Source organism: Vidua macroura, chromosome 4 (assembly GCF_024509145.1).
Source record: "Vidua macroura isolate BioBank_ID:100142 chromosome 4, ASM2450914v1, whole genome shotgun sequence".
NCBI lineage: Eukaryota > Metazoa > Chordata > Aves > Passeriformes > Viduidae > Vidua > Vidua macroura.
The window spans coordinates 57,551,202-57,578,690 of NC_071574.1; positions in this window are offsets into that span (position 1 = coordinate 57,551,202).

The window sequence follows — 27,489 nt, forward strand, 5'->3', positions numbered from 1 at the left end:
CTTATACTGTGTCATAGCATCTCTTTCCAGTCTCATAGAAAACAGGGGAGGGTTAATTATTTTATTCATTTTCTTACTTTCTTCAGGTCAAAATTGAGTAGAAACATAGCTCTCATCAGGAAAATATGAACTGATTAGTGTTCCATCTGTGGCACGCCTTGACTGCCAATGGATTTTTTAATTATATTAAAATGATGGACTTTGTACTTTGATATAAGAAGTGAAATAGGAAGCTAGTTTCTAATAATTGCTTTAAAATGTACTTTGGAGGAAATATGGAAATATTAGCATTACCAGTAATACAATCTGAATGAGTTAATGGGAGGTGTAATGAAAAGTTCAAGGCAGGAGGGAGCCGGAAGAATATTGAAAATGTCATTGTATGCTGGCTGAGGTATCATTTCCCAAATGATACTTTGGCCTGCCCCTGCTGTATCTGAATACCAAAAAAATGGCTCAGCAGTGAGTCTGCTGATACTGATTTACTCATTGCCATTGCTCCTCCTGGTGCATAGCCATATCCTTGATATGTGTTTACAGATTATACCCATAGCGTAATTTTATTAACGTCTAAATTAAAATTGACTTTTCCATGCCTGTTCTTCCTTCCAAGATAGTTCTTTGCTCCTAGATTTCATGTTGGAACTCTACTGAAATGTACAGTGCATAGCCTGCATTATATTGTTCTAAACAGCCAAAGTCGCTGGAAAAATACAGCTTAATTAGCATTTTTGACAATATGCTACAACAAGAAAAAGGAAGAACTATTTTTTTTTATCTTTGAGATTAACTCCTCCAGCCTTAGGACAAGAGCTGTACATCTGAGAGCCACAGGAGACTGCTTTGGCTGCACCTTCAGTATTTTCCCTTTCCAGCATTTTATCTTTTTCAGATTTTATTTTTTATTTGAATACATCTTGGTGAAAAAAAATAAAATAAGAAAGTGTACCTCTTTTCCTTTGTGCTCTTTTCTATGATCTTCATTACAAAAAAAAAGTACTGCAAATAGCTAAAAAAATTATCTTAGCTTTTTAAAGAACACTATTGAAGAGACTGACTTGGAAAAACCAAAAGTGACTTGGATATAGTAACAATACAACAGAAAGAATTAAAATTAGGGTCAGACATTGAAGAACAAATGTGTGTGATCAGTTCCTAAGGATTTGACAGTTATGAGATTTTTGCTGTTTGCATGTTTGTGTGTTGTGTGTATGATTAAATTCATGAAAGTATCTTGTGTTTCATGAACTCAGATAGTTTATCAGACAGAAAAATTCTGTGTGGGAGAAAACTGCTGTGAATATCAATGCTCGTGATGCAATGGACAAGCCATATATAGGATGTAAACCTGCAGGAAAATTTGTTAGCTTTGTTGCTCATGAAAACACTTGTAATTTTTATAAACTGTTAAAGTTCATAATCTAGCTATTTCTAGCTGTATGAATTTTCACTTTTCTGAAAACTGGATTTCCTTGATTCCAATTAAAGCCAGATTTAAGACAAAAGCAATGCTCTGAAATGAAGTTTAAGAAATAGCTGCATTTACAAAAGCTTACAACTACAAGAGTTTTAGTATTTAATACCTCTAGTATCACTTCAAAACTTATTCCTTTGGGTAAAGAGAATGAATGCATCTCCAAGAACCTACTTTCTTTTTATTTATACATCGTTTTCATTAATGTCCCAATCCCAAATTTTCTGGCAAAGTCTATACCCACTTTCAGAGTTATTGACATCTTTAATACAGGTTTGCTTTTTGTCAGCCTAAAATTTAAAATCCATTACTTTTTCAGAGGAATATTTGAAATTGAAGTAACCAATTGACACAAAAACAGGACATATATAGCATCTAGCTTCAAATGTCAGGAGAAAACTTCAACACACCATAGCTGTCCCAAATTTTCTGTTCATTTTCTAAAAATGGATAGTGAGCAGTGCAGAACATAGACTTGTTTGTAGTGTTATTAGCCTTTGAGTCCCTATAGTCCTGGCTGGCCCATAGCCAATCTGAAGTCCCAATTAGGCAAGCACAGAATTCCATTCATGCTTAAAATTCATAAAATATACAGTACATATGTTGAAACTCTACAAAAATAGTGTGGCTTACTTTTATTACACCCTGATCTCTTGTTTTCTACCTTCTATTGCTGTCACTTACTGCCTTTATGGGTAAGTGACTTAATGATGCTTTATCTGCAAACAGTTCTCTTGTGTCTTGTTTTATTTTTACTAACATAAACCTTTCTGTAACTGTGGCTTTCTGTTTTAGTGAATACAACCCTACAGCACTGTCTTATTATATGACCTCATAATGCTGAGAAATTTTAGGGGTAAGTTTGACTGTAAAAAGACTGTGAAGGTTCTGTTTTATTTTATAAACATGGTGAAATCCATATTAGTGAGATTCTCTATTTTATTGCTTGCTTTAGTATCTATGTCATCACTGACATCAGCATTAAATTTGATCTGAGTGCTTCCATAGGGATTGAATTTCTTTAAATAAGACTAAAATCTGAAGAGTCAGCAAACAACCTTAAAATATAATTGCACATTGCATAACAGATAAAAATATGGCATTGTGCATTTTCAGTAAGAGATTCATAAATATATGTTGCGAGAAAACAATTGGGAATGTTGTTTCTTCCTTAGTTTAGGGTTTTCCTCTAAGGATATGTCTCAGATCTCCACCAGGCTCTCCAGAAAGGCATGGGTATCCTGAGGGGCCCATGGCCTATCTGCCAGTTCTTTGCAGATATTCTGGATACCCTAGAGAGTAAAAATGGCATGAGGTGCCTGCATTTAGGCAACTGAATCCCACCCTTGATGAAGTCCATTAACATGATTCGATCTTGGGTCAACATTCCCCATATAAAATTATCTGAGCAAATGCCAGAAAATTGGCAACATGTAGCAGGAAGCCAAAAATGGGGGAAAAAAAAAAAAAAGAAAAAAAAAAAAAAAAAGAAATAAGTAATGCTCATACTGTCAACTCACAGTAGTTATTGCATGGAAAGACAGAATTATGTGTAAGGAGTCTTTTGGAGAATGGTGGTGAAAGGATACAATTAAAATATGCTTTTCAAATGTTGGTCTCAACATTTGAGAGTGTTGAGATTTTCAATCTATGCAGAAATTCTCTACGGAGTTAGTAAATTGATACCTTCTGAAAGAAAGCATTCGTCAAAAGAATGCTTTCTAATCTATTGCATGCTATTGATGGAGCAGTTTACTCTAAGAAAAGTCTAGAAAATAGGGATAAAAGTTTCTCAGAAAATAGCCTAAGCTACAAAGCCATGAAAACAATACAAGATTTACAGGAAAAAAAAAATGTTTACATTATATAGAATCAACAGAAATTGTCTCTTGGTGAGACAAATACAAACATATCTCAGGCATAACAAACTGAAACCTAATTCAGCTTTCAACCCTTTCAAAAATTAGCTGTAGGTAACCTTACCAATGAAGATATTATGCGAAAATGAAATGACAAAATGACTTTTTTTTTTTTTTGACAGACATTCTTCTTTTAGCCTAAATTAAAATCTAAATCTATTAGTAATTTGGGCTGACTGAAAGCTGCAGTTCTTGGATTAACTCAGGTGCAATCAAGTTAGCATTTCTGTTTCAAAGCATGAAAAAGAGTACTGTTTTTAAAGGCAAAAGCCCATAGCTATTTTTCAGCCAGTCATACAATGTAAACATTTTTTCCAACTCATTAATATGTCTTGGGAACAGAGATGAATATTTGTAAATAATTATTTCAACAGAAATTAGTGAGTTCACTGTTGCATATCTTTGTATATATTGCCTCACTAAATTAATTACATTTATTAATAATGTTTTTCTCTGGGGAGATTTAGATCAACCACTGAAGTGATTTAGACTATGTTTTGGCAGTAAATGTTTCACAAATTTAAAAATATTGTTCCATATTTTAAGATGTTTGCTCACAAGGGTAACTACAGGTGACAGTCTTTTGAGAGGGTGATGAGGAAGTTTTGAAATCTCAAAACCGGTAAAATGTTCTATATTTGTTATTTTACCATTGGCACCTCAAAAACCAGATGAGAATCTTGAGAAAGGAACATCAAACAAGAAGATTTCTAAGTACTGACAAGGTACTCACCTTTTGTCATAGATTGCTGTGTTGAAGTTATGTTTCTAGTGCAATGTAAATTAATTTCTAGCAAATTAAATAATCCTGTACCTATATTAAAATTGATAAGAAAGTAGAATAAATACACCAGACATATCCCATTTTTCATTGGGAAAAATGAAAATTTAAACCTTTTTATGGTTAAATGGCTGGCTAAATTTAAACCTTTTTATATGTGTGTACAGCTAAAAATGCACCTACATTCTGTGTGTGATTGTATAAGTTTATGAATGTAAGATACCATATGTAAGGCATATATAGGAAGTGAACACTGGAAACAAAATTGTATTAAAAAGTTTTTATAAAAGTATTATCCCAAGATTTCAAGATGAAAGATGTTCACAAGAGGGTGATTGTAACCCTAATGCATAATTTCTCAATTTCTGCTCTGAGGAGTTGGGAGAAGAGCTTCATTCCTGAAGTACAAGATTGCTGAAATGACTACTCACAACCCACTGCTGTGAAAACTGATTGAAAATAACACCAAAGTTTTTAGCAGGAAATCAACAGCACATCTCATATTTGTAGGAGCATTAATAGATCATGAAAATTTGTGTGAATATTTTATTTACTATTTTTTCCATTTTATTCTACTCATGTGCCCCAGGCAAACTGTTAAAAGGTCAGTTGGGTGCTCAACACCAAACTGACCATCTCAAAGCATCATTTTCAGAAAAGATGAGTGACCACATCCCAGATGAAGTCACTGGGATCCCTGGACACTCACCTTCAGGAACTGTAAATCACCCACAGGTACTGAAAAAGTCAGTGCCTAGACCAAAAATAGAAAGCACTTTTCCTGTGTTGCAGGTTTACATTAAAACCACGAGGCCCTTCCTTGTATTTATCTGCCAAACCACTACTGTAGTGATTTCTCGTTATAATGTCTTAAATTACAGAGTAAAGCAGAACTAGATCATTTTGGTTTTACTAAATGGTTTTTATATAGATTGTCAGATTGGACAGACAATTCATGTCTTATTTAGATGGAACCTGCTTTTTTCAGAGTTCCTGTGGATGCTACATTTATGGTTGCTAGTTGACCCAAAGGACACTTATTTTGAACAAAAATATATGTAAGTTCAATTAAGCTCTTTTGTGGCTATTTCACTTGTTTATATAGCAAGGAGGTTATTTCAGGTTAAAATGTATTTCTTTCAACAAATTCAGAGATTCTTACCAGGAAAATAACGTCATCATAGCTGAAACAAGAGCTTCTGATAAACATAGCTAAGATTCAAATGGAGACAAATGAGTTTAAAATATGAAAAGTGGTGGCAGACATATCACAGTTGTACTAACATTATTCAAAAATATTGTTGGTTTTGTATGCAATCCACTGTACAGCTCTCAATGAATATGCCATCCACCTACTCCTGAGAATATTCATGACACTGCTGCTAGACTGTGTAAAGTCACTGTCACTAAACTACAAAGGGGAACAAAGAAGGTTGACATTCTCACATGCAGCTCTGCAAATCACATCATATTTGACACAGACTTCAGCTGATACAATCATTTATACTTTGAGTCCGACACAGTATTTAACTCTTTCCTTGCCTGATAGGATGCTTATCGTTATTGTGCCTTCAGTAGATTTTTAAAAGTATTTACCCAGTAAATATCAACAATATCAAATGAGTGATTTCAGATCTTATGAATACACAGAATATACAAAGCCCAAGAAAGATGACAGCAGAGTAACTTTTTATTTTGAAATTAGAATAATGATGCAGCCTCATATCATATCATCATATCATATCATATCATATCAATCATATTCCCTGACATTATGGTGCATTTTAATAGGCATTCTAATAATGAAGGCTCTAAAAAAATCCTTTTCTTAGAGTCATTTTACCTAGTGCTTCTTTCCAGGCAGACCTGTTTTTGTGCCAAGCAGATCTTTGTTGGGATGGGCAGGCTGCACAGAAGATCCCCCAGTGCAGAAGTAAATGCCTGCAGAGCACAGGGTGCTGAGGGGATGGGAATTGAAGGGGGATGATGTGATTGAAGGCCCCTCTGCTGATGGGCACCTTGCAAACTCTTGGTGGTGTAAACAAAGTTCTAGAGGAGGATATTAACTTTTCACTGAACTGTTTCTCTCAATCAAAACCTAAACCTTTTCTCTTTTTTTTTGGTTCGTTTGCTTGCTTTGTTCAGATAAAATTAGGATTCAACCACAGTGTCAAACACAGGCATAGGAATTAATTTGTCAAACACAGGCATGGGAATTAATCATACCTTGAAAAAAACCTATGTCTTGAATGGGTTTTCAGGTAGCATTTCGGTACAGCATGACAATTTAAATGGTGTAGCTATATTTAAATGGGAATACTAATGAGGAAATGTATGTGTCCCTTGAAATTTGACTCTGAGTTTTCAGTTTGCCTTTGCCTACTGTTCAAAATTCTGATAATAATTGAAAAACCTCCTTCCCCCACCAAAAAAAAAAAAAAAAAAAAAAAAAAAGCAAGCACTGATCTGGATTGCAGCTACCTGGGTTGAAGTGAATTATCTTTCACCATGTCACACCTTTGGGGAACTCAATTTGTCTTGTATGATCTTGTCATCTCTGTCTGAAATTTAACTCTACTATTACCAGTAGGGCAAATGAGAGATGTCTCTCATCTTTGAAACTCATGAAATATTTATCAGAATATGTGTATTTAGATTAGCCCATTCATGGGTTCTTATAATCCTTGTGAAAATGGTACAAAATCTTTGAATGTAAGATTAGTACTAATGTCTGATCATCCAGTATAGTCTTAAAAATAATTGTGTATCATCAAACTTTTATGTGAAGAAGGCAATAGAAGTAAAGAAAGTCAATACATAAGAAAACAGAACTAGTATAAAAAATGTGAATCCCCAAGCTCTGGGTCTGTGAGAGGAACAGATCTTTTTGAAGAGCCAGAGAGAAAGAAAAGTGGGAAGAAAATGTGATTCATGCAGTCTTGTCTAGACTGCAGAATATGTTTAGAATCTGTGCATAAGAAGTCTGTCCAGAAAACATTTTCTTACATACTACTGACCAAAGTGCCACAGTCAATCACATGCAAAAAAACCCAAACTGAATTGGTAGAGACAGAGTATTTTAAATTAGTGCCCTACGTTCTGAGCATCAACTGAGACATAGTACAATATGTCTTTAATTTGCAGAATATTTCATAGATTATTACCTTATTGTTTTAAAAAAGTGTTTTCTTTTGTGTATCCAAAAAAGGACTAAATTATTGTCTGACAAATAATAGGAAAAAGTTGCTAATATAATTTATTCTTGAGAACTATCAATCCAGGAAACATGTAATGAAAAAAGATCCAGTCTTTAGCTGTGTAAATTGGTCATTGAAGACTTGGGACCTCATTGTGCCCCATTAATCACATGCTCTAACCTGTTTTCCAACCTGGTAATGTTGGTTTTTTTTTTTCCCAGCAAAGAGTGAGTGAGAAAGATTTTATTACATATCTCTTCTTTTAAAGATTATTTGAAAAACATTTGTTTTTCAGTAGGAAACTTAGGTTAGGGACAAGATTCATCCCACTTAACTCTTAAGCACTCAACTGAGGCAGCTGGAGTTGCTTCCAGTTATCCAAGGTTCTGTGAAAGAGATAGGCATCTCCTGAGGGCAAGTCAGTTGACTTAGGATCTCTCTCTCTAGTTCCACTGTTATTATAATGTTTTCAAATGCTACATAATATTCATGTCTGTTTACATAAATTATCCAAGTGATTCTCTATAGAGTTGGGTACCAAGCCCTCATTACTGAGAACTGCTCTGAAGCCACAGCCTGGGAAAAACAGAATGAGTGTTGATGACTTTTCAGAGTTTTAAAAGGAAATGAAATATGAATTTTTTTTTAAACAAATATTAATAAGACTGCAAGTTTTAAAATAAAATATAGGATCTTTAAGCCTGGGAGAAGAATAAAGAGGATTTGTTAACAGCAAAAACGGAAAAATGAAATAAATGGAAGATCATTTGCTGTATACAAAACAGAAGTTGATCTCACTGGCACAAAGTGAAGAAATCTGTGGCATTTTTCTTTCTTGTTATAATGAGTAAAAATCTAAGACTAAAATTTTAAGTCTCTCATATATAGCAATATGATTTAGAGATTTTTCTTTTCCACTTTGTCAGCCCAATCTAAACCCCAGAAAGTCTGGTGAAAATGAGTTGTATTCACATCTTTCAAACCAGTGATAAACAAAAAAAAGTCATACTTTCTCCTTCTCGTAAAGTAATCAGTGTGTTTGGGCACTCTGTTTTTCTTGTTCAATTTGCTTCCATACATATTTTTGTCAATATTCTGGAAATAATTAAGAGTCCTTGGAACCCTTTGAATGTCAGGTTAAAATCCCTGGGCCACCATCTTCCCAGTAAGCAGTGTAAGTAAATTACAGGGCTCAGTATGTGGTTTATGGTTAAAGATTCCCATAAAATAGGCTGCAGCTTCTAGCTTCAGAAACAGTCAGGTTTCTTGTGTGTTATTTAGTTTCACCTTCCAAATCATGGGAAAAGAACTGGAACTATGGCAAAATTACTGTTTTGGTTGTTGGGCTTTTTTTGTTTTGTTTGGGTTTTTTTTTTTTTTTTTTTTTGTGTGTGTGTGTGTGTGTGTGTGTTTGTCTGTTTTGTTAGTTTTTTTGTTGTTGGTGATTGGTTTAGTTTGGTTTTTGGTTTGGTTTGAGTTTTGTGTCTTTGTTGGCTTTTTTTTGTTTGGTTTTTTTCATATTACAATAGATCTTGCTAATCAATTAATTGGTAATGTACAGACATAATTACCTCTTTCTGTGTGAATGCTCTGATAAAGCCAGCATGTACAAACACCAGTCATGCTGACTAGGTCAGAGCAACAAGTGAGTCACATATCAAGGTGGGTTAAAAATATCTCTTTAAAAAAAATCTTCAAGTAAAATAGCAAGTAACATATCTTAGATCAGATAGCAAATCTACAGAGTTTTGCTGAGGATCATGGAGAATGAGCAACTTATGTCAGTTGTTATTTATGTTACAAGGTGTTAGTGAACAGAAGACATGCATGCCTTGTGAAAACAAAATCATGGATGAAGATATAACCATCACCTTTTGTAGGATGTACTGTTGGCCTGGGAACCTAAGAGAAGTGAAGGTCTATTTTCCATATATAAGCAACATATTAAAAGCTATGTGGCATAAGCTTTTCAGGAGCAAGCACCCTTAAAAGGTAAACATGTATTTTTTTACACTAATAGTTCAGACAGTCTTGTCTGAGTCACAAGAGGTGTGAGGATGGACACTGAGTGTGAGCTATTCACTGCTGTGTAAAGAGAATGAAATGGAAAACCAAGCAAAGCCCCATGGGACCCCTACTGGTGCTTGGGCTGTAATTTTAGTTCTACATGAGCATGTGCAGCTTGCTAAGACTAATGAGAGGTTAGAGGGGCATCTGGAGATGAACTCCTAGAAGTTCAATGGAGCTTATTTCCTCATGCTTGTTCCCAACCTAACATTTGTGGATTGGAGTGTTTACACTTTATTTCAGTGTGGCATTTGCACATGATTTCATAAGTAAATGAGTCTTGGGACACCATCATGCCTGTGTGCTTGAAACTGTTGACAGATTTAAACAAAATTTGACAGACAAAAGTTTCAGATGTATTAGGTTTCTGCAAGTTTCACAAAAACTTGATTAGATGGAGGAGGGAGGCTTTAGGGCATGATTTACTTGCCTGAACATGGACTGTACTAATATTTGTGCTATCCTAGAGCCATAACAGAAGGGCCCTCTATGACTGTATCAGGTATAAGGATATCCCAAAGAGCATTAGATGCCTGTGTTTAGGCATACTCTGTAAATCTCCAACACAACTTTCCAAACTGATGCAAAACTGGCATTATAACTCAAGTATTATTAAAAACTAGAGAATCTACACAAAACAGACTGCTTAGAAGTGCTGCAACTAGCCAGAAGTCTTCTGGTTAGAATTTGCAGCTGCCTAGTTTTAACATGTAAAGGAAATCCTGCTTCCAGCTTTATGTAGAATTTTAATAATGAGATTAATAAATTTAAAAATATTCTCTGTTTAAAAAAAACAGGATTATCAAATATCACAAAATTTCCAAATTGACAAATATATCTTGGGACTTTCCCATAAAAAAGGGAAAGTCAGAGTGACAGTGTCAGACCTACCTTGACATTTATTTACTTTCAATTTATCACATACAACTCTTCATTAAGCTACATTTTGCTTTTAACTAGCTGAGTTTCTTCAATGAAACCTATTTTCGAATTTGTTGTTTGTTCAGTTTTTTGGTTTGTTTTTTTTTTTTTTTTAGTTTGTTATTTACAGGCAGCTTGCTACATTTATATTTTTATTCTGAGTTGAGATTGCCTTGTTTAAGGGCCAGCTTGTGTAAATTGTTCTAAACACATACCACCACACATATACGTAGTGAAGTTTGCTGGGAAGACTTGCAGCATGGATTCATTGGAGAGGAAGGCCAGGTTTTTCCATAGTATGCATCATGAAGATTTTTTATAGACAAGTCCCTCTATTCTAAGTTGAATTAAAACCAGCTTGCATAAAGCTGTCCAATACAGGACATTTTAATAAATATTATGGAACTTTTCCAATTTTTGCAGCATTCTGTAAGATGTGGTGATTTTTAATAGAGCAAAAAAATAAATACTCTAGAGAAAGGTTTAAATGAGAAGATTGGGGGAGGGTGGTGAGTTTCTAAGTTAGTATTATTTATAAAATATTTATTACATGTTTATTACATTATGTGGTTGTTACTGCAACAGTTCTATGGAGACATTCCTGCATCAATTTGCCACAGCACAGGGGTTTGACACTGGTTTTACTCTGATGCCAGAGAGCACCTTTGGTGTTACTTCTACCTTCAAGAAAATGCAACAAAATTTTGCTGAAATGCCAGACCCTGAGGAATCTTGAGGGAATTTCTATTAGAGGAATCTCTATTTTTTTAGTAAATGGATTTTTCTTCAAATCTGATGACTAAATTTTCCTCAATGGAGTATTTACACCTGGGTTCTCTATTGTGGCTTTCTCTATATGGAAATTAGATTATTTATGCTTTTTACTTTCTGGGAAATTTAACGTGCTCTGAACCAGACATGAAGGCTTTAGTTAAGACTTTCATTGTAGTGATTTTTTTATGCTTTCTAGAGGTTGCTTTTGTTCTGGTACAAGAAAGAGGATGTTTTCCTTGCATGTTTCAGTGTTCATGCAGCTGCTTTTAGAGAAAAGGGGAAAGAATAGGATATGTCCTACCTGAAATTCAATGAAAAAGCAGGCAAAGATGGGAACCTAAAGCAAACTGATGTTAATGTGACAGATTTAAGACTAAAAGACGCTCTATTCACTTTTTAATCCTTTGAAGTTCCTCAGATATGCAGATTGCATTAGTACCACAGTGACACCAACAAGTTTCAAGAGAGGGATGCTCGCAATTCGCATTGCTTTTTGTTTTTGTTCACAGCCACAAAGCAGACAGAGAGAGCAGAGGGGCACTCTCTCTTGCTTGCACACCAGATGAAGTTGGTAGATTTAATTTTAGGCTTACCAGTCTCTTCCATATTTATAAGGCTGGTACAAGTTAGGGCAAGTTAAAAACGGAAATTTGTCCATCAAGCTGAGCTGGAAAGAGTGTTTTTTTGTAATCTGTATCTTAAGGGATAAGACAAAGTCTTAGTGCAGTCATATCCTGGAATTCTTGCAGAGTGGTAATGCTGTGACAAGAAGCAAGAATTATTAACAGGACCTGTGAAAGCTGGTATCTTTCCAGCTCTCTATACTTTAATCTTCTGTCTATTAACTGCTGCAAATGCTACCTTGGCATATATTACAGCCACATGTTAATTTCTCATTTCTCTCTAGCAGCATCCCCAGTGGGATGTAATACAATATTGCTATTTTACCTGTCTGTGACATATGAAAAGATAGATCATACCCTTCAGTTGCCTGAAATTCCCAAAATGGTTGAGGAAAATAACATCAATCATTAATTGCTAAAGTATCCATGAAGAGGAAGCAGATTGCCTTTTTACACTGGGTTACTTCTAGTTTAATAAAGAATAAAAAAGGTACCTCAAGGATTCAGATTTGGTCTCTTTAGTTCTGTTTTGTGCAGAACATCTCCAGTGTGAGCTGGCAAATGAAACACCATTACTGGAAAAAATCACATGCTCTACAACTTGATCTTAATGAGGCACAGATTTGTGGTGAAGTAGTGAATTGTATAGCTAAAAGACAAAACTATATGACTTGGATTGCCTAATGAACTAGATACTTTCCTTATTTATTTACAGAGCAAGACAAAGCCAGAATCAAATAAAGTATCTAGATCTTAGTAATTTAAAAAAATAAAACAATTTAATTTTTTTTCCTCTAAACCTTTTCATTGAATGAAACTTTCAGGTAATACTGGTATGAATTCAGCATTTCACTCAACTGATCTCTTCCTTTTACAGGTTAAAATTAGACAGGCATTTCTTGGCTACTGTCTGAGTGCACTGTGCTTATGAAAAAAAGTTACAGTTGCACACTCATTGAAAGAAAAGGTGCTAGGTGTCATAAGAACATTCAAATGCCTATTTTGGATGTCTAATATTATTCATAATAAATATGACAGGGTTCAGATAATGCTGTCTAATTTTGTAGTATAACAAAATGATTTGAGAGAAGATTTGTGTCATACTGGTTTTTGATAATGATTTTAAACAGATATTGTTCAGACTTGACAGGGAAGAAGGAACCAAAATTGGTGTCTAGAGGCTAGATCAGGTATTTTCTGGGGAACTGGAAAAAGCTGATGTGTGTTTATCTATCTACATACATGCTTATGTGCACACACATATATACATATAAATTGTCTTTCTCACCATATAGCAGAGCAATTATGTGGACACGATAATGTAAACTATATTTTCCTTCACAAAATCAAGGTATTATTCATATAGGATTTTTATGATCGATAATGGATCTGATGGAGCTATCTATTAATAAATACCCTAATTCTGTGGGCCTCCAGAGTAACAAAAGCAATATTTTAAATATATTATTATGAATACTGTCAAAGTAAATCCATATATATGTTGAAGTTGGAGAGAGTTGAATATTCCATATCCGGTGGTGCATAGCTGTGACAGTTAAAGTATTCTAATCCTATTGAGGACTTGTGGTAGTTAAAGCTTCATATATGCTGCCTGGGTTCTTTTTTGAGTCTAGTTTAGGATGATATTTCAAATGAACAGATGAGGGCATAGCAGGGAAAAATGAAGACATTAAAGAAATCAGTAGAACTACATGACTCGTGGAAGAAAATAAGGGGTGCAAGAGGTATGAATGAAGTTAAATAGCATTGACTCAATATCAGTCCTTCTGTCTTTCTCTCTTGAAATTCCAACATTTGTAGAATCATATATTTCTCATTCTAGAAGTTTCATTTTTAGCCCCTCAGAAATTCACTAAAGTTGTATCTTAGGAGAGCCTTCCTTTTGGGTTCATCATCTTTATTTAAATTTTCTTCTGAAGATAAAGTCCGTATCATTTTACTATGGACATTCATTGCCTCAAGCATAGCGAAGCAGCATCACTAAACAATAAAAAACAAAAGCAAGAAGTGCAATGACAATACTAATAAAATTACAAAGGTGTGTTTCAACATCTTGGTGGAAAGAAAAACAGATGCACAAATGCAAACTGAAATCCTCTAGTTTATGTTTAATTGCACTCTTTGGAAATATATTAAACATCTATTACCCAAAAATTATTTAATTAATGATTAATAAATTAATAAGCAACATTTTGGTTAAAAGGAGGGAAGTAATTAATTCCACCAAGATAAATTATTACTTTTTGATTTCAATAGCCTGGAGGAAGCCTTTTAACCACAAGCCATTTCTTCTTTTTTTTTCTATTACATTTGAACATTTTATAATGAGCATTTATGTCTGCACAGCCAGCATACTAATATGGTCTCTATTGTTTTTCCCAAGTTAGTAATTAAAGACACAGATGTGTTTCTTAGATCAGTGATGTTTCACTCAAATAATTGCATTGGATTTGGGCTGAGTGGCCAAAGCCTGCTGACAGGCTGGGAAACCCTCCTCCCCCCACTGCTGTCAGTTATAATTCAGAGAATGGCAGCATGCCTTGGGGAAGTCAGCAGTCGTGTCACTCCTGCTTGCCATGCTCAGGAGTACAGCAGCTGTTTAGCCCAGAATTTGTTGCATTCGTTCTGGCAGGCTTTTGAGGACTGAAAATTAAAATTTACTTTTGTACTCTGTGCATCTGTAAGAATAGTGGGAGGATCCAGGACAGTACAGAAGGGTGACTGAAGTGTCCATTTGGAATAGAGATGGGCTTAGGGTCAAACTCCAAGGCTGAGTTTGAAACTAAATGTTCCCCCTTGCTGAGTGCTCAGGACAATCACTGTCATGTGGATTAGAACATACAGTAAAAACAAAAACTATGTTTTGTCTGTTGTTCAAAATATTATTTTCTAATTTCCTTCCTGTCTTCCTTTCTTCTGTTAATGGTTTTCTTTTCTAGTCTACTCCTTCACTTGCCCTTCAGGGCAGCTTTACAGTGCAGGGTAGCATTACAGAAGTAGACTTTTCAATGAGATATAGGTGAATATAGCGAATTGTAAACTTTCTTACCGGAAGTATTGAATTTAACCCAGGATATGGAAATTTTTTTAGGTGGCTAAAAAGATTAAGAAGAGAAAGGCAGCAAAGAAATTAACAGAAGTGAAGATATCCCTGAACTCAAGATAATGGACACTTCCCAGGATTCATCTTCATATTCTTCTAAGACTAAAAGCCACAAAAAAAAGTTTAGATAGAAAGCTTAGAAACTTCTGATCAGAAAAAAGATTGGTGTGATGTACTGCAACACCTCAGTTTTGCTACCAAGCTTTAACTGAACTAGAAAAATTAACAGAGGTGATCTTGTTTTTCCAGTGTTGTGCCCTTAATACTCCAATTACTTCACTTTGTTAAAACCAAGGGCATAACTTTTGCCTCCCTTCCAAGGTATTAATATTGTCCTGGGAAAGAGCAAGATTAAGACATGGAAATAAAAGCTCAAATGAATGCAGGTTCACTATCACTTGTGAGTCATTGAGGGTGTCGTTTCAGAAGAAAAATATATTCAACCCAAAACTGTTTTATGAGCAAAAAGGTAAAAATGTAAATACCAGTACTTTTCCAAAATTAATAGATATTTTCTTTGGGCTTACTATGATGACACAAATAAGAAAGATATATTTTAAAAGTATATTTTGTCATACTGGAAGCTGTGTAAAAGAAAAATCAATTCATCTGAAGGAATAAAAATATTAAAGTAACACTTGGATTTCTCATGTTTTCCTTAGGGTGACAAAGTTTGCCATGAGAGCATTTTGCTTTTTACTTCACCCCATCATTTACATTTAGTGTCTTGCCACACTTATCCTTAAATTCTAGCTAAGGAGAATTGATATAATCCTTTTTAGATAAGAAGCTCCGGGTCCATGAAAATACCTTTTCTAATGAAGATGTCTAGATTTTAATTAAAAATGTATATATTTTATCTTTATGCTTCATGGAAGATCACAAATTTTCAGGCTCTACTAAGTACAAAACAAAATATATTGAATTTACTCTCATATACTGCTGCAAATTTGGATCTAAGTGGCCATTCACCTAAATAGATAACAGTTCCCTCATTTATTTCACATAGTGAAAGATCTTCCTGCTGTGGAAAATTCTTTGGTTGCCATGTTTTTTCTTCCAAAAGCACTTAAATTTTTTCAACCTCTATTTAAATAAAAAAATTATGTGTCTCTAGGTAAAACCAAGGGTTAAATCAAATACAAGTATGCATTTTCAGGTCCTTTTTGCTATGCCACAAGTTTGATTTTCTTATTTTAGGAAAAGCATATTTAGGACAGTCAGTATCAGCATGTTTACTATTCCACAGTACAATTAACAGTCTATTGAATACCTTTGATAAACAGTGGCATGTGGATTTTGTGCAAGGTTTGTTAAGTATATAACATTTAACAGCTTCATGGCCTGTGGTCTGTCCAGCTTTGGGAAAAAAAACCCAAACCCACAGTGCTTGGGAGTTTCACAAATCAGTCACATCTGAGCTGAAGTTTGAAGGGGGTTGGCCTTGGCTGGCTGCCAGAAGCCCACCTAGCTGCTCTCTCACTCCCCCTCCTCAACAGGGCAGTGGGAGAAAATAACATGAAAAACTGTGTATCAGGATAAAGACAGGGAGATCACCTGCCAATTACTGTCATGGGCAAAACAGACTTGCCTTATTAATTTAATTTATTGCCATTTAAAATAGAAGAAAAAATAATGAGCAACAAAAGACAAACTTTAAAGTACCTTCCCCCGCCCTTTGCTTTTTTTACTAGGCTCAACTTCACTCCTTCATTCCCAGCTCCATTACTTCCCTGAGCAGAGCAGGGATACAGGTAATTTCATTCATAAACTAGAGTAGAAGGCAGAGAATGTCTTCTAAAGGACAGATCTATAGCACTGGTCTCAGAGAATTTCAAACTATTGACAAGCCTAAGTGTTATGCTTGAGCAGTCCTGAGACCACTGATGCACATGCTCACAAATTCAGTAATTACTGTGTAGCTGTTTGAGTATTCCTGCTGGACAGTAGACATCTGATGCAGACTTTTTTATGAATGCCAAATATTTCCTTTTGTAAATCTGTGCTTATAAATAAACAAATAAAAAATCGATAAGTTTAAACAAAGTTTAATCGATAACAGATTTTCATGCTTTTTCTATTTTTTTTTTTTTTTTTGTTTGGTTTGGTTTGGTTTGTTGGTTTGTTTTTGTGGGGCATTGTATTGGGTTTGAACAGTACTGTGAGGGCTGCCAAGGGTATTTGTGGGTTTTTTAATGGCTGGTAACCTTTGAAGATGTATACATTTTATTTATCCTTTGTACTAGTATAAAATGGAATATTTTAGGAACAAAAAGGAAATTCAGAAAGTGGAAGTAAAGTTTTTTTTTCAATATCTGCATAGCATTACAGAGAGATATTTACTTCTGTGAATGCCTCTCTAGCCATAAGGATGTACTTTTTCCCTTTTGGCTTCTCTCTTCATGGATATTCTGACTGGAATGTTAAGTTCAAGACAAACATATTTCCTTATCTGTATGTAAATATTGGCAAGTGTTCAATGAAATTAATAGCTTCTATCTGTCAGAGATGATTTACCTTTCATATATTTAAATATGTAACCATTCTGAGTGATTACAGCATTTTAAAAATTGTTTAGACTATGAGTAAAATCATCTGTTATACTTAAGCTCCAAAATCTGCTTGTCCCTTAGGTAACAACTGAGTAAGGCTTTCCAAAGAGACATCTATTCTGGGAAACCTGAATAAAACACCAAAGTTGAACTAGGTAATATCTCACAGAACCACTTTTTCAACTGCTTATGCTCACTTTTTTTGTTTTCTTTAGAAATTTGAAGAAGGACTAGGTTAGGCTCTTATTCCATATGTAGTAAAGAGAATTCCTGATACTTCCTCTCATCTCTTCAGTACCATGTTAAAAAAAATAATAATGTCTATAAAGTATTATATTGATGAGTATTTAATAAAATCTCATCTTGGATAAAGAGATGATATTTTTATTTTATATATAATTTCCTTTTATCTGGAAAACAATTCCTTCACATGACACTATTTTTGATAGATGATGAACATTATCGAGTTGATGAACTTTGGTGGCCGACAACATAAGAGAACCTGCATCAAAGGACTTATCAGGCATAGGCAACAACAGTAAAATATGTCTAACTTAGAAAGAACTACAAAATATCTACTTCACTTAGCATCAAACAAGAGTGGCCATGAAGCATGGCTGAATGTCCTATAACAAATTTAAACCTGCAATAAAAGACCAAGATCACAACTCTAACATTTCATAGGAAGACAGAGTAGATGACAGTTATAATTTATGTTCTAGATCCCAAAAAAGGTGAAGAATTTGCTAACATATCTTGTAGACTAAATGAGGAAGTAGACTATGCTCTACACTGATTTATACAATCTTCTAATATTTCTTGACTGTGACACCAATGTCCCATACTTCAAATCAAACCCCTTGACTTAACTTTGCTATCTGAGGATTGATTCTGTGCACTTTATTTCTTACCTCTTTTCATCCTTTTCATAAGCATATAAAACTTTGTCTTGAGCTCATTACAATTTTTCTTATATAATCAAAACACTTATTATTCACATTGTCAGAAACTGTCTTCCAATTTGTCATCAAAATATATTCAGGACTTATTCATAATGTTTTTGATCTTGCGGTGCTGTTATTTTGTAACCTAAGTAGTTCATCTGTATCTTGGTATTTATCCTCCAAAATTGTTTGAAATGTCATCATATTCTATTCTTACAAGAAGCAAACCCATGGAAGCATGTAAATCTCCTTCCAGAAAATAGAAAAAATGCATATCTTTTCACTTTGCATTATTAAATTTTATTCTATTTTGCACTATTCAACACTCTCATTTAATTCATCCTACACAATGATCCTGTCATTTTCTATATTAGAGGAAAGTCCTAACCAGTATAGTCCAAAATTACAAAAACTCTCACCTATTTCCTTTTCTGTTTTGTAGCACTCTTATAAAGGCTGACATTGAAACTTGAAATGCGAACCTCCTATGGGGCACTAATTCCTGTACCTAAATTTAAATAGATTGATTCCACAGCATTAAGCTATCTAACAAATCTTATCAGAGAAAGTTATGCTATTTGATACAATATAGGCTCCATAAAATCATGTTGAAAATTTGTCCTACTCTATTTACCATTGTATTCTGCATGATTCTTTACCTAAAAATTCATTGTATGACTTAAAAAAAATGTTGAAGTCAAAAAAACATTATAACTTGAAGCACCTTTTTTTTTGTACTCTGTTTATGAGTAGAGGTATTGCACTTCTTCCACCATAGAATATTTACAGATCAGTTAAAAATTGTAAAAATCACGCAAGTCTGGCAGTTTGATCCTGCCAACACCCACTCAGCTGCACCAAACAACTCTTTGAGAGCAGGAGAAAATAGAAGGTAGAAGAGGAGATTTGTGCATTGAGATAAGAAAGTTTAGTAGAGAAAGAGAATATCTGAATATTTGTGTTAACTTCACTCTTCTGGCAACAAATAGAAAACACAGCACCATAGAGAGTGTTGTGATGGAGATTAGCTCAATCCCAGCCACACAAGTTGCATATAGTAAATTCTCCAGAAAGCACAGCCCTGAGAAGAGGAGGACTCATGTCAGCAACCTTAGAAATCAAGTGCTTGAACTAATCACATATTCTATACTTAGGAATAGACTGATGATTGTTTATATAAATGTATTTGTTCATTGTGCTTAAGAAAAATATTCTTTCCCTGTCATCTTTGAGTCGATGGAATTCAAAGCTTATGGTCAGTAGCAGAAATTTTAAGACTGGTAAGAAAGGGACCTAATCTTTATAGAGAGTATTGCAAGTGCAAGTTCATTAGAAAATGTAACACAGCAAGTGATATGCGGCCCTTGTAGCAGGATATTTAAAATGTGCTCCTATCTTCCTTGTTTTAGGCAGAAACATGTTACAATTGTATTCATACTTCATATTCAAATATAGTGTTTTCATTTAAGGTGGAAACTAGTCATAGTTTATATTCAATTTATGTATTATTTTTCCATTTTATATGAGGTAAACAAGGGAGTACGTTCTACTACAGTTGCTCCCACAGAAATGTAATAAATAAATACTCTGTATGAATAAATGTATCCTCATTTATAGACAACTTGTGGGAAACAAATCCTTTGCAGAAATTTAACTTGTAATAAGGAATGAGAACTTGTTTATAGTGAATATTTCATGAAATAAAATGCATCAAAAGAAGAGTAACTTTCACCTTTGTTATTCAGAGGAATACTTACCAAATTTTTTTTTATTCTGCACTTGACTGACTTCTGTTAAACCTTATTTCACAATAAGGATTTTGCACTACTTATTTGTAACTCTGGCTTGGCTTCTACTCCTTTCGTGTTTCATCTGTGTTTTTGTAAAAAGTGTTAATTTTTGTGTTAAATTCCCTTATTTTAAGGTGTAGATAGCTCTAAATTATCCATTTTTTTTTTTTTTTAAATTCTTGAATGTATTGTTTACCTGTTGTTCAAAAAGGGCCATTCTCAGGTGAGGTGCCCTGACTTCAACTTTCAAGAAGAGTCTTTTAAAGCTTGTCTTTCTTTGCTTGTAAAATTTCCTGACCTGACTGGCTACACATACAGAATTCTGGATTTAATAGGCTTTACTTTCCTTCAGCTAAAAACTCTTCTGAATTACTTTGTGTCAGCTAAAACTCCTTCACCAATAAAGTGATAAAAAATGTTGCAGATTTCTCTTGCATTAAAACATATAAAACATATAAATTTTGTTTATTTCCTTCATAGCTTTTATTGCACAGTTTTGGGAATAGTAATACTAGTTAACTAAATTTGTGTCTCCAGGTTACTGAAGTTTTAGATTTCTAAAGGCAAGTTCCCCATTCTGGCTCCTTTTATAACTTCTTTCTGAACCAATAATTTCTGAGGTTTGAATTAGAAATATTAGATTGGAAGTGAACATGACACTGCTAGATCAACAGAGTGTCTAGTTGACAATAATGTTTCTGCAGTAAATTATTATGAATAATACATAGTTAACTTACTCTGCATAGTCTGAAAAGTTATGCAAATCACATTAGTAAATTGCTTACAATTTTACTTGTTTTGACAAAGAAGGTAAATTGTCTTGGCTGATACTGCACAAAATTGATATGCAGGTTGCTCACACAAAACCTTTATGATTATTTTTAATTAATAGATCTAGATCTTCCTTATTGAAAGGTATTTTCGTATAAAATGTGTATACAGTTGGAAAACCCATGCTGTTAGCAATATTTTATCAGTGTATCAGAAAACCACTGAATCTGGCTATCTAAACCTTCTGTTACCTGGAAATCAGAACTGTAGCAGGGATGGGAAATGCAAACTTACAGCATGGACATTTGCAGTGTGTTCAGAATTCAGGCCAGCGAGCCAAGCATGACCTAGCTATTTGCTCACATCTCCAGCTTCACTGGGACAGGAAGAGCAAAATAGAGTAAGTAAAGATAAAGATAGTTCAATACATGAAGGAAAGAGGAAGGAAAAAAATGTTGCGCTTATGTAGTTACCTCCATAAGCAGACTGACACCCAAACAGCCTCCAAGCAATTTTTACCTTCCTCGAAACCATCTCCCCTCAGTGTTTATTGCTGAGCATCACAGTATATGGCATGGAATTCTTTGGCCAATTTAGATCAGTGGTGTCCCCTCTGAACATTTTGTCCACTCTTGGCCTACTCTCTGGGATGAGTGTGGCAAAAGGGGAAAACTTTGCTGCTGTACAAGTACTGCTCAACAATAACCAAAACACCAGTGGCTCGTTAAGACTGTTTTAGACATATACCCAAAACACAGAAAACAACAGTATCTTGGACTGCTTGATGAAGGAAGATGTCAGCAGGTTGAGGGAAGTGATCTTCTCAACATTGCTGAAAAACATCCTTAGTGATGTGCCCATTTCTGGGCTCCCCAGGACAAGAAAGACTTGACTGCAGTCCAGTGCAAGGCTGATAATATGGTTAAGGACTGAAGTATCTGTCAGATAAGGAGAGGTTGAGAAAATGGGGTCTGATACTGGGACTGGTTGATAGTACTGAGAGTTCAGCCTGGACTCCTTTCAGTAGTACCCACTGATGGGACAAGTAGCAAGAAACACAGATTAAAATATATGAAATTCCATTGTGCACTAGGATTTTTTTTTTTTTTTTAATTGAGTGGGCTGTTGCCACCGGCACAAGTTGCCCAGAGGTGTTGTGGAGTTTCCAGCCATGGGGATATTCATAATCAATCTGGACACACTCCTCGACAGCCTGTTTTAGTTGTCCTTGTTTGGACAGCAGAAGGCTTAGACTATACGATCTTAAGAGGTACCTACAAATCTAAATGACTGCCTAATTCTATGAATTCAGATATAAGAAGGAGTTACCATAGACATGCAATTGTTGCTCAGAACAGTAATAGAGAACATAAATTTTACTTTGTAAATTAATATTTAAATTTAATGTTTATATTGCTGTTATTGTTGTTCTCTAAAATCAAAAACTTTAAAATATTGTCCAAGCTTTATTAGATTAAGGTGTTAGAAAACTTGCACATATATTCTATGTGTAAGTGATTTCTCTGTTTAAATAATGTGAAGTCAATTGCAGGTATGAAAAAGTTACTTAAAAAAAAGAGACAAAAGAAATATGCTTACTTTTGTTAGCAAGGAGGAAAAATGACCACAGTATTTTGCAAAATATATTGTAAGAAATATTTCCTACTACAACTCATTTAATGCTATTACATGTGGAAAAGAGAACCATAGACTGAAATCACCTTTATTCTTGCTTACATAAAGAACTATTTTAAGTGGTGTTGAAATAAGCATAACCAACTGCTGTGCCAAGTTTTACAGCAGTGAATTTGGCATATAGAGTTATTGCATGTGATATGTAATCTAACAAATTTCCAAACAAACATTCTGGAAACAATTACAAGTAAGCAAGTAACCCTGAGCAAAGACCATTGAAGTTTTAAATTGCATTTTGGTCACCCACGACCATGTTAAAGAATGTTCCACGGAATTTTTATGCCTTGAGCAACAAAAAGGGAGTTTTGGTTGTCTTTCCAAGTGAGAGTTTAATGTTGTGAATCATTAGGAAGCATACACATTAGTCTCAAAAATAATTGTTTAGTTTATAGTCACTTGAGGCTATAGTCTCAATCAGACCTCAGCTGTGGTGGGCTAGGAGAACATACAATTCAGTATAAATACAGTTTGTTGATATATCACTGACAGAAGCATATGTTACACAATTAACTTCCAAAACAAACATGCAAAATTGTTAACAAAGAAGGAAAAATGATATAGCATTTAAAAATATATATTTCAAGTTACTTTGAAAAGAATCTGATAAATTCTTAGATGAATATTTTAATTTTTATATCAATGTAATTTAAAATATTAATAAAATAATAAATATTTTAACAATATATATTTGTTACAGAATATAACCTAGTATTTTTTACCAGGGCTGGGCATATTCTTGGGAGGTCTAAAATGGTGTCTATTCCTATTTATTCAACACACAGTCCTTCAAATATATGCAAGGTTATTAGTAAAAAAAATAAAACAAGAATTTCTTTGTTGTTTTGAGCACACATATCTGTTTTCCTCTGTAGAGTTTGTTTCTTTTTTAAGCCATCAGGCGCAAAAGACTGTTTTCATGGGAAATGTTGTGGGATTGTGATATAAAGAGGACCAAAAACTTTAAAGTTGAATCCCAGGGTATAGAAAGAATCTTGTGTTCCTACATAAATCGAACAACTAATAAGCAAACATTGTCAATGTTGGCATCTTCAGCAGCAGAGTTCTGAAAGAAGCCTCTTTACAAAACTAGAATATTATTATTACTAACAATACCACTTTTAAATAAACCCACCAGTTCAGAAAAAAAACCCGAACAAACAAATGAACAAACACAGTCTGGTAAAAGATGAAATTATACTGCTGTCAAAGCCATAACTGGTGGAATGATTTTAAAATATAAATCCAGTCCAAATCATCTTATTGCCATTTGGTTTAGTGTGAGTAGGACAAGGCAGCCAATTGTGCTATGGCATTTTCTAATGATGAAAATCCCTCTCTGAACTATGACTATCAATGTGTCCCCCTGTGCATTCAGTAGTAGAAATTACTTTGGGGTGCTGTTGTAACTCTTATGCTGAAGGAAGGATTTATTTTCTCTGTATGGATATTTTGGCTCTGGTAAAGTATGCAATTGATTTTGGTCTTAACAATAAATTTATAGCTGATTTCCATTAGAAGAACTTTCAAAATATACCTGTCTGTTCCCACTATGAAAACAAAGGCTAATATAAACCAAATTATATTATAACAATTCCCCAAAATTAATTAATTACTCTATGAATGGAATTATTTTTTTAATCTACTGTCTCTTGAAGAGGAGATGTAGTGTCTACCTTCTAAGATGGATCAACAAATGAATGACTATGGTTTTCTGATATTACATTTCAGTAAACCTGTCTTATCTATATTAGTGTACCAAAATAGCAAACGGGAACACAGGAATGGAACAGAACATAGGAATATCAAATCTGGTTCCTTTACAGCAATCACTGATAGCCACATTCATATTACATTATATTAATGGTTCACAATGATTCAAATAGTAAATATTTCATATTCCATGCCTTACAGACAACAAAATATTTCCTAAAAATCTACAGCAAAGGCAAGTATATTGGTATAACCGCTAATAGGCAGAGATGTTAGGTCCACCATTCTATGAGTATTTAACATTCTGTTATGACTATAAACCAACAGATAGAAACGCAAAGTGTGATACACTGTAAACAGATGGCATTAATTTGCTATTTTTAAATTTCACCTTTGTCTAGTAAAGAGTAGGCATAATATATTTTCCCTCTGGTTTACAAAATCTTGTGGAGTGAACTAGAAGTCAAAAAGGCTATCTGTTTTTAATGCAACAGTTGTGCTTGTTTCTAAAACACTACTTTAAAACTATACTTTATAAATAACAAACATGACTGGGTCACAAAACTGTAATATCATTCATTATAATACCAACAGGCTTTTTCACAGTTCTCCTCTTTCCTTTCCCCCTTTTAAGTTATTTTCTCGTTCTTGTTTCTGTGTCATCAAGCCAAGGTTGTGGTTTCTGAATCTTACCACTACGAGAAGAAAGGAAACATATACAGGACATTTAGATGATCCCCCTTCCACCATTATAACCCTGCCAAACTCATCATTCTGATGATCTTTATTTTAACCTTTAGATGATATATTTGCAGCTAATTTGGTTTTTCAAGAACTAAAGAAGAGAGTAAAAGGAGTCAGCTAGATAAACACAAAACAAAACTGGGATTGCTGAAGTAACATTTTTTTTTTTTTTTAAAGTGTGCTTTTATCTGCTTGTCCGATATTCTAGCCATTAAGAAGAGAAGGTAGGAAGCTCTATGGCACTCATGGAAAGTTGCACTTCTCCTGAAACACAGAATCCTCACTGTCAGTTCTTGAACACTTGCCCTACTGCTGACCCAAAGGTGACCCAGCAGTGGAGAAATATTCCCTTCTCAAAATAGGAATGTCCTCTGTTCATCTCAGTGGGTGTCCAGGTGAGGAAATGGTTTGGTATTTTTAAGAGCTCTTAACCTTGCTCTGCAAGATGAGCAGAAGTTTCTACTCTTTTTCCATTCATTCAGCTCAGTGGAAAGATGTCTCTGGGTGCTTAATTATCTAGAACTCACTCATGCTGCTGTACATTGACTGTGTTATTCTTGGCTGAAGGGAAGTCTCATTCACTCTTCTTTTTGGGGCCTTTCCTATTTCTAGCTCTACAAGATATGCAGTTGAGGGTCTGCTGAAGGACAAAGCTTCAGGGTGCTCATTGTTCAACAGCTGCTGGAAGCTGTTTGAAGTAAGGACATTCCTTTTTCTCTCATAATTTCTCTGTCATACATTTGGACTTTTTTATCAAGCAACACTTTTTACATCTAAGAATATTTATGAAGTAACAGTTCATCTTAATCATGCTGTAGTTTAACCTCATTTAAGAAAATATCCCATAAGGTTTCTCACAACTGTAGCAGAAACACTTGTGACAAATATTTCCTTCACTTCAGCAATCACATACCAAAGGCAATAAACTACCTCGTCAGATCTGCATTTTTTCATTTTATAATGTTTTTATTGTGGATTTTTGTGTAGAGAACATGCATCTTGGGTGGAAGAGTAAGTGCAATGTAAATAACATAATTTCCTAAAGCATAAATGTGTTCATAAAACATAAGAAAGGTTAAAACCCCCAAATTTTCCTTCTTCTGTTCCTAGTCAAAGAATTGGTAGTTAAATAACCCCAGAAGACCAAAATGAAATTAAAAATTTCACAGAACTAAAAGCTGTGTGAGGTTTGATGGCTGCATACCCAGTCCTAAACTCAAAAGATTTTTCTAAGTTCACACAGAGGCAACTTGAAGTATATAAACATCTCTGCTCCTGGTAGCTTCAAAGGACCTGGACTAGTGTGCCAGGGAGAATGAGTTCCAGGCTGCTCAGTGAGGGAAGATGGGCCAGAAGCCAAGAGTGATACACCAAAGTGATGCCCACTCCAAGAAACATCTGAGCATGATGGGTAGAGAAGGGTGCCAGGCACAAGGGCCCACAGCAGAAACAACAAGGTGAGAAGCCAGGCTCAGGGTATGTCCAGGAGAAGCAGAAGACAAGAATCAAATATTAACATTCCACAGCATCACTAGGGAGTTGAGGACTATACTAAGATGGTGTTAATTCAGCTGGAGTGGCAATTATGTACTCTGTATAACTATTTTCAAATTAATTGTTTTTCTTCTTAATGTAATGATACTATAATGTGAATCATCTTTTAAATGTGGAGTTGCATATAAGTACCTAGAATAATTAATTTGAAATAGACTACATAAACTTCAGTTGAGAATTTGTCACAAGCCTTACAAGGGACAATTTGTATTCCTTACTAAATTATAGTGCTACAAAGCCACATGTATGTCACAACCTTACGTCAAACACTCTTCCTTGTAACAGGGTTAAGATCTTGTATTGTTTGGGAGATGGCCTGCCAGTCCATTATATTCTGTTATTTCTAGCAACATTCTATCTCTTAAATGCTGCCATGGGTATAATGGATAAGAAACTTGGCCCTATTTGCAATATTAAGTCTTGTAAGTGCACACCAGATAAAGGACTTGGGACCCTTTGTTTATCATTGCATGAAGTTATACTGGCTTACCTTGTCATCTCTTCATATCAGGGCTTGCTGGGATAAAGATCAATATAGTCTCTCATTAGTGGTTCAAGAAGCAGGAGAAATATGAGTTCACATTGACCTTTATAAAGAATTTAAACTCAGGACAGCTCTCTGCCTTTGCTGCTTTCAATGAAGATACAGTGCAATACACCTTTTAGCTTTTGGAGCTTCTAACTGGAAATTCCAATCTGTCACATAACTTCGTCATATTATCTTTGACTTCCCTATTGCCAGACTAGAAAAAATCAACAGGGAGATACAGTTTTCAAAACATTCCCAGCTTTATGCTCTTCTGCAATGCACCATCTTGAGCTTGAACTAAGGATTCCTATGTGACCATG